Consider the following 11,923-nt stretch of genomic DNA (forward strand, 5'->3'; position numbering starts at 1 on the left):
GAGGCCAGTATTTAAACTCAGTGGGTTTTTGTTTGCTTGTTTCAGATTAATACGAAGGTAAGAACGATTAGGTTATATTGTTTCCATTTGTTAGGTAAAGTCCGAGTTGTACTTGAGCCCTTCACCTAGAGGTTGTGCTGTGCAGCCTTACATTGTGCCCATTAGGTGAGAGCTTACCAATCACCCACCCATTTCCTCTCTCCCTTTTCCATCATACCCCCTCCACTACCACTTGAATTTAATTATTATTTTTTTGTGGTTTTTGGCCGGGGCTGGGTTTGAACCTGCCACCTCCAGTATATGGGGCCAGCACCCTACTCCTTTGAGCCACAGGCGCCACCCAATTTAATTATGTTTTTTCGCATGTGGGCATGTAGTTATTTATTTATTGCTTTCATATTAGTATTGCATACGTTGGATACTTGCTTTTCCATTGTGATACTTTACTAAGAAAAATGCTTTTAAACTCCACCCTAGTTAGTACAAAAGATGTAAAGTCTCCATCATTTTTTATTGTTGAATAGTATTCCATGGTATACATATATCATAGTTTGTTAATCCATTCATGTGTTGATGTGCACTTGGTTTGATTCCACACCTTGGCGATTGTGAATTGGGCTGAAATAAACATTCTAGTGCAAATGTTGTGTGATCAAATGGAAGATTTACTTTTACTTGTTTGGGGATTCTCCATACTTCTTTCCAAAGAGACTGTATTAGTTTGCCATCCTACCAGCAGCATAAAAGTGTTCCCTTCTCTACATATCCACGCTAGCATCTGCAGCTTTGGGTTTTTGTGGTGTGGGCTGTTTTCACTGAAGTTAGGTGATATCTCAGGATGGTTTTGATTTGTATTTCTCTGGTGATTAAGGTCAATGAGCTTTTTTTCATAGGTTTGTTGGCCATTTGTCTGCCTTCTTCAGAGAAGGTTCTGTTCATGTCTCTTGCCCAATGGTAGATAGGATTATTTGCTCTCTTCTTGTTGATTAGTTTGAGTTCTCTGAAGACTCTATTTTTTTTTTTTGTAACAGTCTCACTATGTCACCATTGGTAGAGTGCTGTGGTGTCACAGCTCACAGCAACCTCAAACTCTTGGGCTTAAGTGATTCTCTTGCCTCAGCCTCCTAAGTAGCTGGGAATACCGGTGCCTGCCACAATGCCCAGCTATTTTTTTTGTTGTAGTTGTCATTGTTGTTTAGGTGCCCCCGGCTGGGTTCAAACCCACCAGCCTTGGTGTATGTGACCAGTGCTGTAACCATTGTGCTATGGGCACTGAATCTTCTCTGCAGATTCTAATTATTTTGAGACAGAGTCTCACTTGGTTGCCCAGGCAGAGTGCTGTGGTGTCAGCATAGCTCATAGCAACCTCAAACTCCTGGGTTCAAGTGATCCTCCTACATCAGCCTCCTGAGTAGCTAGAACTATACATGCCCTTCATAATGCCTGGATAATTTTTCTATTTTTTTGATTTAGCTGTGCTAACTTTTTTTATGTTTGGGATTCATTGAGGATACAAAGAATTAGGTTACACTGATTACATTTGTTAGGTAAAGTCCCTCTTATAATTGTGTCCCACCCCAAGAGGTGTGCCATAAACTGTAACCCCCCAACCCCTCCTTCCTTCCCTCTTCCCACTCCCTCATCCCCCTCCCCCACCTTGTATTAGCTCATTTACTGCATTCATATTAGAATAGAGTACATTGGATTCTTGCTTCTCCATTCTTGTGATGCTTTACTAAGAACAATGAGTTTCACATTAATTCAGGTTAATACAAAAGATGTAATGTCTCTATTTCTTTTAACGGCTGAATAGTATCATAGCTTGTTAATCCATTTCTGGGTTGGTGGCCATTTAGGTTGTTTCCACGTTTTGGCAATTATAAATTGAGCTGTGATAGTCTATTGCAAATGTCCTTATGATAAAATGTGTTTTTTTTCCTTCTGGGTAGATGCCTAGTAATGGGATTGCAGGATGACATGGGAGGTCTAATTTGAGTTCTTTGGGGGCTCTCCATACTTTCTTCCAAAATGTTGTATTACTTTGTGGTCCCACCAGTGTTTCCTTCTCTCCATATCCATGCCAAAATCTGCAGCTTTGAGACTTTGTGATGTGGGCCATTTTTACTGGTGTTAGGTGATATCTCAGAGTAGTTTTGATTTGCATTTCTCTGATGATTAGGGACAATAAGCATATTTTCATGAGTTTGTTGGCCAGCCATTTGTCTGTCTTCTTTAAAGAAGGTTCTATTCATCTCTCTTACCCAGTAATATATGGGATTGTTGGCTCTTTTTTTGTTGATTAATTTGAGTTGCTTTACATCCTAGTTATCAAGCTTTTGTCCAATTCATAATATGCAAATATCTTTTCCCAAATACAAGGTTGTCTATTTGCTTTGGTTGTTGTCTCCTTAGCTGTACAGAAGCTATCGAGTTCAATTAAGTCCCATTTGTTTATTTTTGTCATTACAAGTGCCACAGAAGGCTTCTTCATAAAATCTTTCACCAGGCTGATATCTTCAAGTGTTTTCCCCACACTTTCTTCAAAGATTTATATTGTTTCATGCTTTAGATTTCAATTTGTTTACCCATATTGAATCAATTTTTGTAAGTGGTGAAAGGTACGGGTCCAGTTTCAGTCTTTTACATGTGGTTATCTGGTTTTCCCAGCACCATTTATTGAACAGGACTTCTTTTCCCCAGTATAGGTTCTTATTTGGTTTATCAAAGGTCAGGTGGCTGTAAGATGTTAGTTTCATCTCATGATTTTCTATTCAGTTCCAAATGTTTATGTCTTTATTTTTGTGCCAATACTATGCTGTTTTGATCACTCTGGCCTTGTAGTATAGCCTAAAGTCTGGTAGGGTGATGCCCTGGCTTTGTTTTTATTACTAAGAATTGCCTTGGCTATATGGTTTTTTTCTGGTTCCATATAAAATGAAGAATTAGTTTTTCCAAATCTTGAATGTATGATGTTGGTATTTTCATGGGAATTGAATTGACTCTGTATATTGCTTTAGGATATATAGACATTTTAACAATGTTCATTTTTCTCCACCATGAGCATGGTATGTTCTTCCATTTGTTAATATATTCTGCTATTTATTTTTTTTAAGGTTTTGTAATTTTCTTTATAGAGCTCCTTCACCTCTTTCATTAGGTATAATATATTCCTAGGTATTTCATTTTCTGAAGCTCCTGAGAAGGGAATTGTGTACTTTATTAGCTTCTCAACTTGGTTGTTATTGGCATAAGCAAAGGCTACTGATTTGTGGACATTGATTTCATATCCTGAAACATTGCTGTATTTTTTGATCACTTACAAGAGTCTTGTGGTTGTGTCTTTGGGGTTCTCTAATTATAAGATCATATGATTGTCAAAGAGCAAGAGTTTGACCTCCTCTGCTCTTTCCTGATTGTATTGGCTGGAACTTGCAACACTATGTTGAGCAGTAGAGGCGATAGAGGACAACCTTGTCTGATTCTTGTTCTGAGTGGAAAAACTTTTGGTTTTACTCCATTTAGAAAACATTAGCTGTGGATTTGTCATAGATGGCTTCAATCAGTTTAAGAAATGTGCCACCTATGCCTATATTTTTAAGTATTCTAATTAGAAAAGGATGCAGAATTTTATTGAATGCTTTTTTGGCATCTATTGAGGGGATCATATGGTCTTTGTTTTTGCTTCTGTTGAAATGGCGAGTTACATTATGGACTTGCATATGTTAAACTAGTTTTTCTTTATTCTTCTTCTTGCTCTTCCCCCTCCTTCTCCTCTTCCTCTTCCTCTCTCCTTCTTCTTCTTGTAGAGATGGGGTCTTGCCCTTCCTCAGGCTGGTTTTGAGCTCTTAACCTCAAGTGATTCTTCTGCTTTAGTCTCCCAGAATGTTAGGCATGAACCACTGGGCCTGGCCCAAACACAGTGTTTTTAATGACAACTACCAGATCATCCAGTTACAAGCTTTTATTTACAAATGAGGCAATTCAGGCCAAGAGATGGTACATATTTCCTTTAGGATTTACATTATAGTAGGTCTCGAAGTTATACAGGCCACTTTCCCTCAGAGGTAGGAGAATCCTTATAGAGAGTGGTAAGAGAAGTCAAGCTAGACCTTGGAAGCAGTAATTCATGAATTGTGGACTTTTGTTTTCAGAATGACCAGACACTGAAGAAAATAACAATAATGTCCAACACTTATATAGTGCTTGCCATGTCACATTGTTCTAAGTTCTTTATATACAAGGTGGCCATAAAATTCATGTGCGATTTTAAATTGGACGCTATTTTAAATTGCCTGTGAACTTTACAGCCACCCTGTACCTTAACCCATTTAGTTCTCATGCCAGCCGAATGAGTTAGGTAATAGTTTTAGCATGGTTTTTCAGATGAAGAAACTCAAGCATTCAGGGGAAGTGATTTACTAGTCACAAAGTTTGTGAGTGGAAGAGACAGGATTTACATCCTAGTCAGCTGTGCTGCAGAGTCCTTAACCTCTGTTATGTTGCCTCTAGCTCAGACAAAATAAACTCTGTCAAGGGAGGAACCATGTCTGTCTTGTTCACTGCTATATCCCTAGCACCCAGTATATTGCTTGACATATAATAGATACTCAATAAATATTTATTACATCAATGAAGTAATAAATAACAAACATGATTGATGATGTGTATCCAGTGTGCCTGTATGAATCGAACTATCCTATTACCAGCTAGCTACTTAGCAATAGTGAAATTTCTTACAAATAAGACCAGTCTGTTTTTATGTGATGCCAGTCACCTGAGCACTTAGATGCATGTCTAACTACCCTTTGCTCACATCATCTATTTACCTCTGCAGCCTTGGTGGTCTACTAAAGTGGATCTTCTAGTTCTAAGTCCCAGCTCTAAATTATAGTTGAACCCTAGATGCCACCAGCTGACATGTGACTGTTTGGGGCCACAGGCAACAGGACCCTGGATGGAGAGATTCTCAATTATGATTTAAAAATATGGATCTGTAGCACCAAGGCAACAGGAGGCAGCTGAAAATTATCTATATCCTGTGTGTTCTCTGGCTGGATGGGCTGATCATATGATCACACTGCATACAGATTCTAAGCAGAATGAAATAATCAACATGCTTAAAACAAAAGCATCTGAGGGGCAATGGATAGCCATCTGTCTCTTAGCTCTGAGACCAAACTCAAAGCTTGTGTGTCACAACTTAATTTTACTCTTAATTCAAACCAGAGTCCTATTAAAATAGACTCCTAATAAAGCCTAATAGCCTTATTGGGTAATTACTCTCTTAAAAATGCAATTTCCTTGTCTTCACTCTGGGGCTCTTATATTGCATTACACACTTTTTTTAAAGTTTTAAGAGCAAGTTTCCATTGAAAAGATGGTAGAGAACTATTTATCCATCTTAGTCCTCAGAGTACGTATCGTATTTCCCCCAAAATAAGACCTACCCCCAAAATAAGCCCTAGCAGGATTTCTATGCATTTGTTAAAATATAAGCCCTACCCCAATAATAAGACCTAATGATGGGTCTTGCATTTTGGCGCGGAGTGGTAAGGAAGACTGGAATACCTTTTATCTGCCACAGCTCCTTTCTCTGAGCCATTCGCACTTGCATGGGTGCGCATGTGCACGTGTGGTAACTGCTGTCACAGGCATCCTATTGCGCACATACAAACGTCTAGGGGAAAGGAGTTCACACATCACTAGCACCAGATCCACTGACAAGGTAGGTCAGCTCCCCCTGTCAGGTTCCAGAAGAAGATGACTTAACTGTATTTGAATAAATGTAGATTGTTGTACTATACTTAATAAAAATAAGACATCCCCTGAGAATAAGCCCTAGTGTGCCTTCTTGAGAAAAAATAAATATAAGACAGTGTCTTATTTTCTGGGAAACATGGTAACTATCTTGACAATTTAGTAATTGGGATTGTCAGTCTGATAATGCAACTTGGTAAAACTAATGTATCAACCACTGTTTAATATGATTATACCTACTCAGGATTCCTAGTTTGAATGCTTTACTTGAAGCAATGTATCTCTTTGGTAATTAACAAAAGACTAATTTACTAACTGACATCCATTGCATCCTACATTGAAAAAACCAGTTTTTCTTTTGAATGGTTTGCCCCAATTCAGTTGTTTTGGTATTCTGTAATTATGTCCCTAATAAAACTCATCTACATTTTGGTCAAACCAGTTATTTAGATGGTGCAAACGGTTGAATGACTATAAGGCATGACCTTGTGCAAACATTGACATTCTGTTGTCCTTTTTTTTTTGCCCTATTTTTCAAGAAATAGCCATTTGGTCGTGGTAAAAAGATATACAGGGTGGACATAAAGTTCATGTGCAATTAAAAATGGTTTAACATAGTAAATTGCACATGAACTTTATGTCCACCCTGTATGTAAATTATTAACAGAAATGTCATCAATACATACTGTTTTCTTCATTAAAATGAAGGGTGTTGTTATGTAAAAAATCAATGATATGGGAGGCAAATTGTTAATAATACACTCATCTTTTTCTAAATCAGAGGACTTCAGCTAGGCTTGGGAATAATTAGTAAATGCTTTTTCTCCTTTAAATACAGCCTTTAATTTGCATCCATCATTACACATTTCCTAAGACAAAAGCTGGTGTTTTTTTGATTTTAGAAAGTATTCTTATTCATAATTGTCATTAACCTAATAGAGCTAGATCTGTTCTCTTTTCTCTGGATTTCTTTTACCAGAATATGAGTATTCTACTTTCTTAGGTATACAACTTACAGATGGATAAATCAAAGAAGTGTAAGAATTATTCTTTATTGAGGGAGGTGGAGGTGCTATAAATACATGTCTAGACATCCCCTTTTTAAAATTTCCATCTCTGTATCATTGATAAATTCATTAATGAGGGCCCTATTCACCCATCTATTATCAACTCTAATCATTTGCGTGTTTGAATAAAGCTCTTCTGCCTTCATTAGTGTCATTAATACCTGTCAGAAAATGATAATGTGGAACAATCTTATGAATTTATATGCATTCCTAGCGTGGATACCCAACTTCAGTCAGTATTCTTGCATGACAGCAGCTATAACAAATGGACATTCTTCCCAGGAGAAGAATAAACAGGTCACTAATTAATATATTTACCATTAGTCTCTGTTTAGGCTTCAGTCATAGCATATTCATTCATTATGTTGGGACACCAAGTACAATGTTGTTATGGAAATGAGGTATTTGTATAGTCTCCTCAGATCCACATGATGGATTGAATTATCTACCTATTTTTCTCTCAGTACATTCCCAGATATTAAGTGTTTGTGAATGACCTTGGAGAAGGTCCTATTTTATTACCAGCCTTCTGGTATAAATTGCATAATGGGTTGACAATTTATTTAAATACATGTGATGAAAATGAGCCCTTGATGAGGGTATAAAATTGGGGAGGATTAAGAGGAACGGGAAAAATAAACTAACTTTTGGGAGATGTGATATAATTTCATGGAACTTAAATCAAAATTAGAAGTGGAGTGGCACAACAAGAAGTTCATTGCTGCCAAAAGACTGAAAAATAGACTCTGATGTTCCCTCAAATTAGCTACCCCAGTCAGTAGAATGGTAAAGAAAAGTGAAGTAGTTATCTATGGGCTACTTACAGGCAAATACTTGGTGCCAATTTTCCAGTTCTAGGCAACTTATTCTTGTTGTATCAGGGACAAAATGCTGCCAAATTCTAAATACCATGGTGCTTTTGAGAAAGTTCCTTCCTCTTTGGGTCTTGGTTTATGTATCTTTAGAAAAACATTAGTGATATGTGTTTCTTCTTTATTAACCTGTTAAGAAATATTTTCCATATGTAAGAAATCATGAATTAAGAAACTTGGGAAGGACAACTCTGAAACAAAGACGAAAATGTGTTTCCATTCATGTGGCACCTCTGATTGATTGGTATTTAGCTGTCTGAGGCCTGCTGTTAAACAACATGAGTTTGTGTCTAAGCTCAGTTGGAAAGAGAAGCTACTGTGGGCATGAAGTTAGAAGTGGTTGAGCACAGCTTTTGTGCCAATGGTAGGAGAAATAAATTATTACAGCTGATCAAGGGATGAGTAAGCTTCAGAGGGGCCTTTGACTGACCCAAAAGGGAAAAGATAGTTTCCCTTTTATCCTTGCCTATACAAATTGCAGTTTAGTACATAGTGTTTTGCCCTCAAAGCCAGTTGCTGGTAAAACTACACAGGCTATTAGATTGGTGATTAGATGAAAGTGGACAAAAATGGTGAAAATGGCTGACTCTAATAACTAGATTGTCATTAAAATGAATTGAAGTTAGAGGGTGGACATAGGGTCTAGTCTACAGAGAATAAGTCAGAGTACTGTTTCCACTTTGGCTTAGAGTACGATGGAATAGCAAAGGTTTGGGGGATCTGCTAAACTTATAGTGGTTGGGAGAAGAGGGGAGGGAAGGAGGGACAGAGAGAGAAAGAGAGAGAGAGAGAGAGGGAGAGAGAGGAAGAGAGAGTTTCAAGAGATTTTGCAGATAAATAACTATACTTTTTTGAGCCCAAGGCATAAAGGCAGAGTATATGATGCCTACAAGGCCTGAACATTAGTTCATACAGGAAAATACATTTTCAGCCCAGTGAGGAGAGGAGTTTTGAAAAAAACCCACTTTTACTGAAATATAATATATATACATACAGAAGAATACACGTAAGTACACAGCTTGATAAAATTTCACAAATTGAAAGCCAGCCAAAGGATTACTGTTTTGGATTCATAGCCAGGGTGTAAACTATTTGGAACAATGTGAGTCAGATGACTTAATTCATCCTGGTATGTGCCCCACTGTGGTGTACCATGCCTGGCCTTTGAGTGCCAGCATGCTGTACAATTGAAACTAAAATAAAATTTGGTTTTAGAAAAGCAGCATTCAAATTTTAGAGCTACTACTATGTTAACTTGGGAAAATCTTTCCATTTCTCAGTTTTAATTTCCTTATCTATAAAATGTGGTTAATGATAATTTGTATGGTGTTTCCCAAAAGTTGCCCCTAAAGTGGCCAAACATAGGGGAAATGGGAAATTGTAGCTAAATGTACTTTTATTTATAAAATATTCATTGAACAATTTCACAAAATATTTACAAAACATTATCTTTGTGTTATTCACATCTTTGTAAAATTTTGTGATGAAAACATATAAATAAAATACATTTAGCCACAATTTCCTATTTTTTTAATAGCTGGTGACTTAAAGGGTAACTTTGGGGACACCCTGTGTTATCTATATCAGTGATAAATGTAGTCACAGTTGGGTAAGGGTGTCTTTGAAAATTTTAAAGTGCCATTTCTCTAGTACCTAGCACAGTATTTGTCACATAATTCATTTTTTTGAATGAGCAGCACATGTTAAGTCTCAAAAATGTCTGTCAAACAATATGAAAGGTAATTTGACCTAATGTACACCTATAGATAGCTTCGTTTAAGACAATTTCCCTCATGAACCTTAATGTCAATACAATCACTCTGAATCTTTCAGCTTGCTTATGGGGAAGGAAATTCATACAATGGGAATAAGAATAAAAATGAAATAATGCAGGATCATAGAATCTCATGGTGTTATGATAGGACTGTAGTCTGAGATGGTTGGACAAGTTTTTCCTTTTACCTATAGCATTCCCCTGTGGCCCCTGACACTTATCTTTGATACCTTGTAGCTTAATATTTTAGTAGTTGCTAGGCCTACCTGTTTCCGTGGAGATGAGGGTAGATTTGTGAGTGCTAGTTTATTGCAAGTGACTAACTGCAACAATTTATTCAAACTTTTCCTCCCTCCCTCTCTTTCTTCTTTCTTTCCAGTTTTGAAGACTTAAAAAAAAAAATCTTTCTGTACTGCATGACTTACATGGAATTCACTTTTCAGGTAGAGTATCTTCCTTCTTGAATTTAGTTTACTTTTCTATGGGAAGAATACAATTTGCATATAGGAATTATTGCTTTTTACCAGGAAATAGTCTCTTGGTAAAATGAAAAATTCACATAAAAGTTTCCAAGTTTTACTGCCCATTCCCTCTAAGCTCTTCCAATAATATGTTCAGTGGCAAAAAGGCAAACGAGAAATGTACTTGACTTAGAGTTGTTCCAGTATGTGAGATACTCCAGAGGCTGAAAGTCTTTCCCTCATTAGGGTAAAGCAATGGACTGAAGCCATAGTCCCCAGTGGGTTCTCCATGTAGCTGAGCTTATTCTGGCCAGGAGAAAGTAGCCTACTTATGATGGTAGTTGACAGAACTGAAGCAAGAGAGAGAATGTAGGACAGTTTCTTTCCGTAACAAATCCTTTTGAAAGTGGAAAACTGACAGCAGGTGATGCCATCAAAACGGGCTTTGGTTTTCAAAACTAGCCCTTCATTTCCTATTTTCTTTTCTCTCTTTCTTGCCTTGATATTTTCACTAGAAGCAGAACAAGTTATGATTCTATGGGATCCCAGCTATCCTTGCTCCTACATTGTATATAAGCAGGCTGAGTTTGGGTAAGTGAAGTTCAAGGGTCTGGGGGCTTTGGTAAAAATTTTAATACAGCCAAAGCTCTAATATTAATCTTAGTAATTTCAAACTTGTAAGAATTCAGAAGGGTGACCTGAAAGTTACCTTTATTTAGCAAGGTCTTGAAAAAGAACTTTCTTATAGAAATGGACACAGAAATAGAATGGTATTTTTGAACCTTTATATACCCATCATCCAACTTCAATGTTTCTTACTATTTTCCCAATACTAGCAAAACTTTCTTCACTGAAATTTTAATCTCAGTTTCAGATATGGTTTGGATGTTTGGTACCTCTAAATATCATGTTGAAATCTGATCCCCAGTGTTGGAAGTAGGGCCTAGTGGGAGGTATTTGGGCCATGGAGGCAGATCCCTCATGAATCTTGGGACTTGGTGCCCTTTCCATGGAATAAGCAACTTCTTCCTCTAATAGTTTACTTGTGAGTTGGTTTTTTAGAGAATGTTGCACCTTCCCTCTCTCTCTTCTTTTACTATGTGATATACTTGCTCCTTTTTCACTTTCTGCCTTGATTGGCAGTTCCCTGAAGGACTCACCAGAAGCAAATGTTGGAACAATGTGTCCTGTGTAGTGTGCAGAACTGTGAACCAAATAAACCTATTTTCCTTATAAATTACTCACCCTCCGGCATTCCTTTATAGCAATTCAAAACAGACTAACACAGTTTTTATAGAGGATTGTTTACTGCCCTTAAGTCTTTCAACTATTTTAGTTTAGAAACTCCCTTTCAATTTTCAAGTGACCTATCAAATACAAATAATTCCTAATTGTTCATTAAGTAGGTATCCCAGGACCATTCTGGGATAGCACTTCTTTAAATGGAGTTTGGGTTGTTTTTACTTAGGAGGAATAAAACTGTGTTTCTTTTAAATTATTGTATGATTTGGATTTTTCCTTGGTTAACACTGACCTCATCTTTACCATCTTCCCTAGGTAATATCAATGATCAAATAGAGCTAATAAATTTAAGTAAGAAAGGGTTTACATCCTTCAGATTTATGTAATAGCTGAGATCTTCCTGGGGAGGGATAATCACTTATTATTTGAGGCTGCATCACAGGAAACCATTGGCTTGTTTTGTTCTTGCAGAATCAAAGAGGAGTATGAATGGAACCTAAATGAGATGTTGATTGTCCATTAGCCCTCCAGGAAAGGACTGAGTCACACTCTCCAAAGGGCATTAAATCAATTTAGATTTTTGGAGTAGATGATTCACTTCCAAGCTGCTTGGATTAACAACACTATTATTTCTCTACTATTGACCAGGCTTATTATGCTCTGTGTAAAGCAGGGCTAATGTGCTTGAAAGCACTTGAAAGTGCTTAAAGCTTTCCAAGCTCCTAAAAATTTATACACAACCTAATGTAC

General features: G+C 37.1%; 1 pseudogene; it reads right to left on the minus strand.

Moving 5' to 3' along the window:
- LOC100963225 overlaps positions 1-5,624 on the minus strand; it is a 44,237-nt pseudogene extending 38,613 nt beyond the window's left edge.
- Positions 5,625-11,923: the final 6,299 nt, after the last annotated feature.

Source organism: Otolemur garnettii, unplaced genomic scaffold, assembly GCF_000181295.1.
Source record: "Otolemur garnettii isolate 467f Iridium unplaced genomic scaffold, OtoGar3 scaffold00110, whole genome shotgun sequence".
Lineage (NCBI taxonomy): Eukaryota > Metazoa > Chordata > Mammalia > Primates > Galagidae > Otolemur > Otolemur garnettii.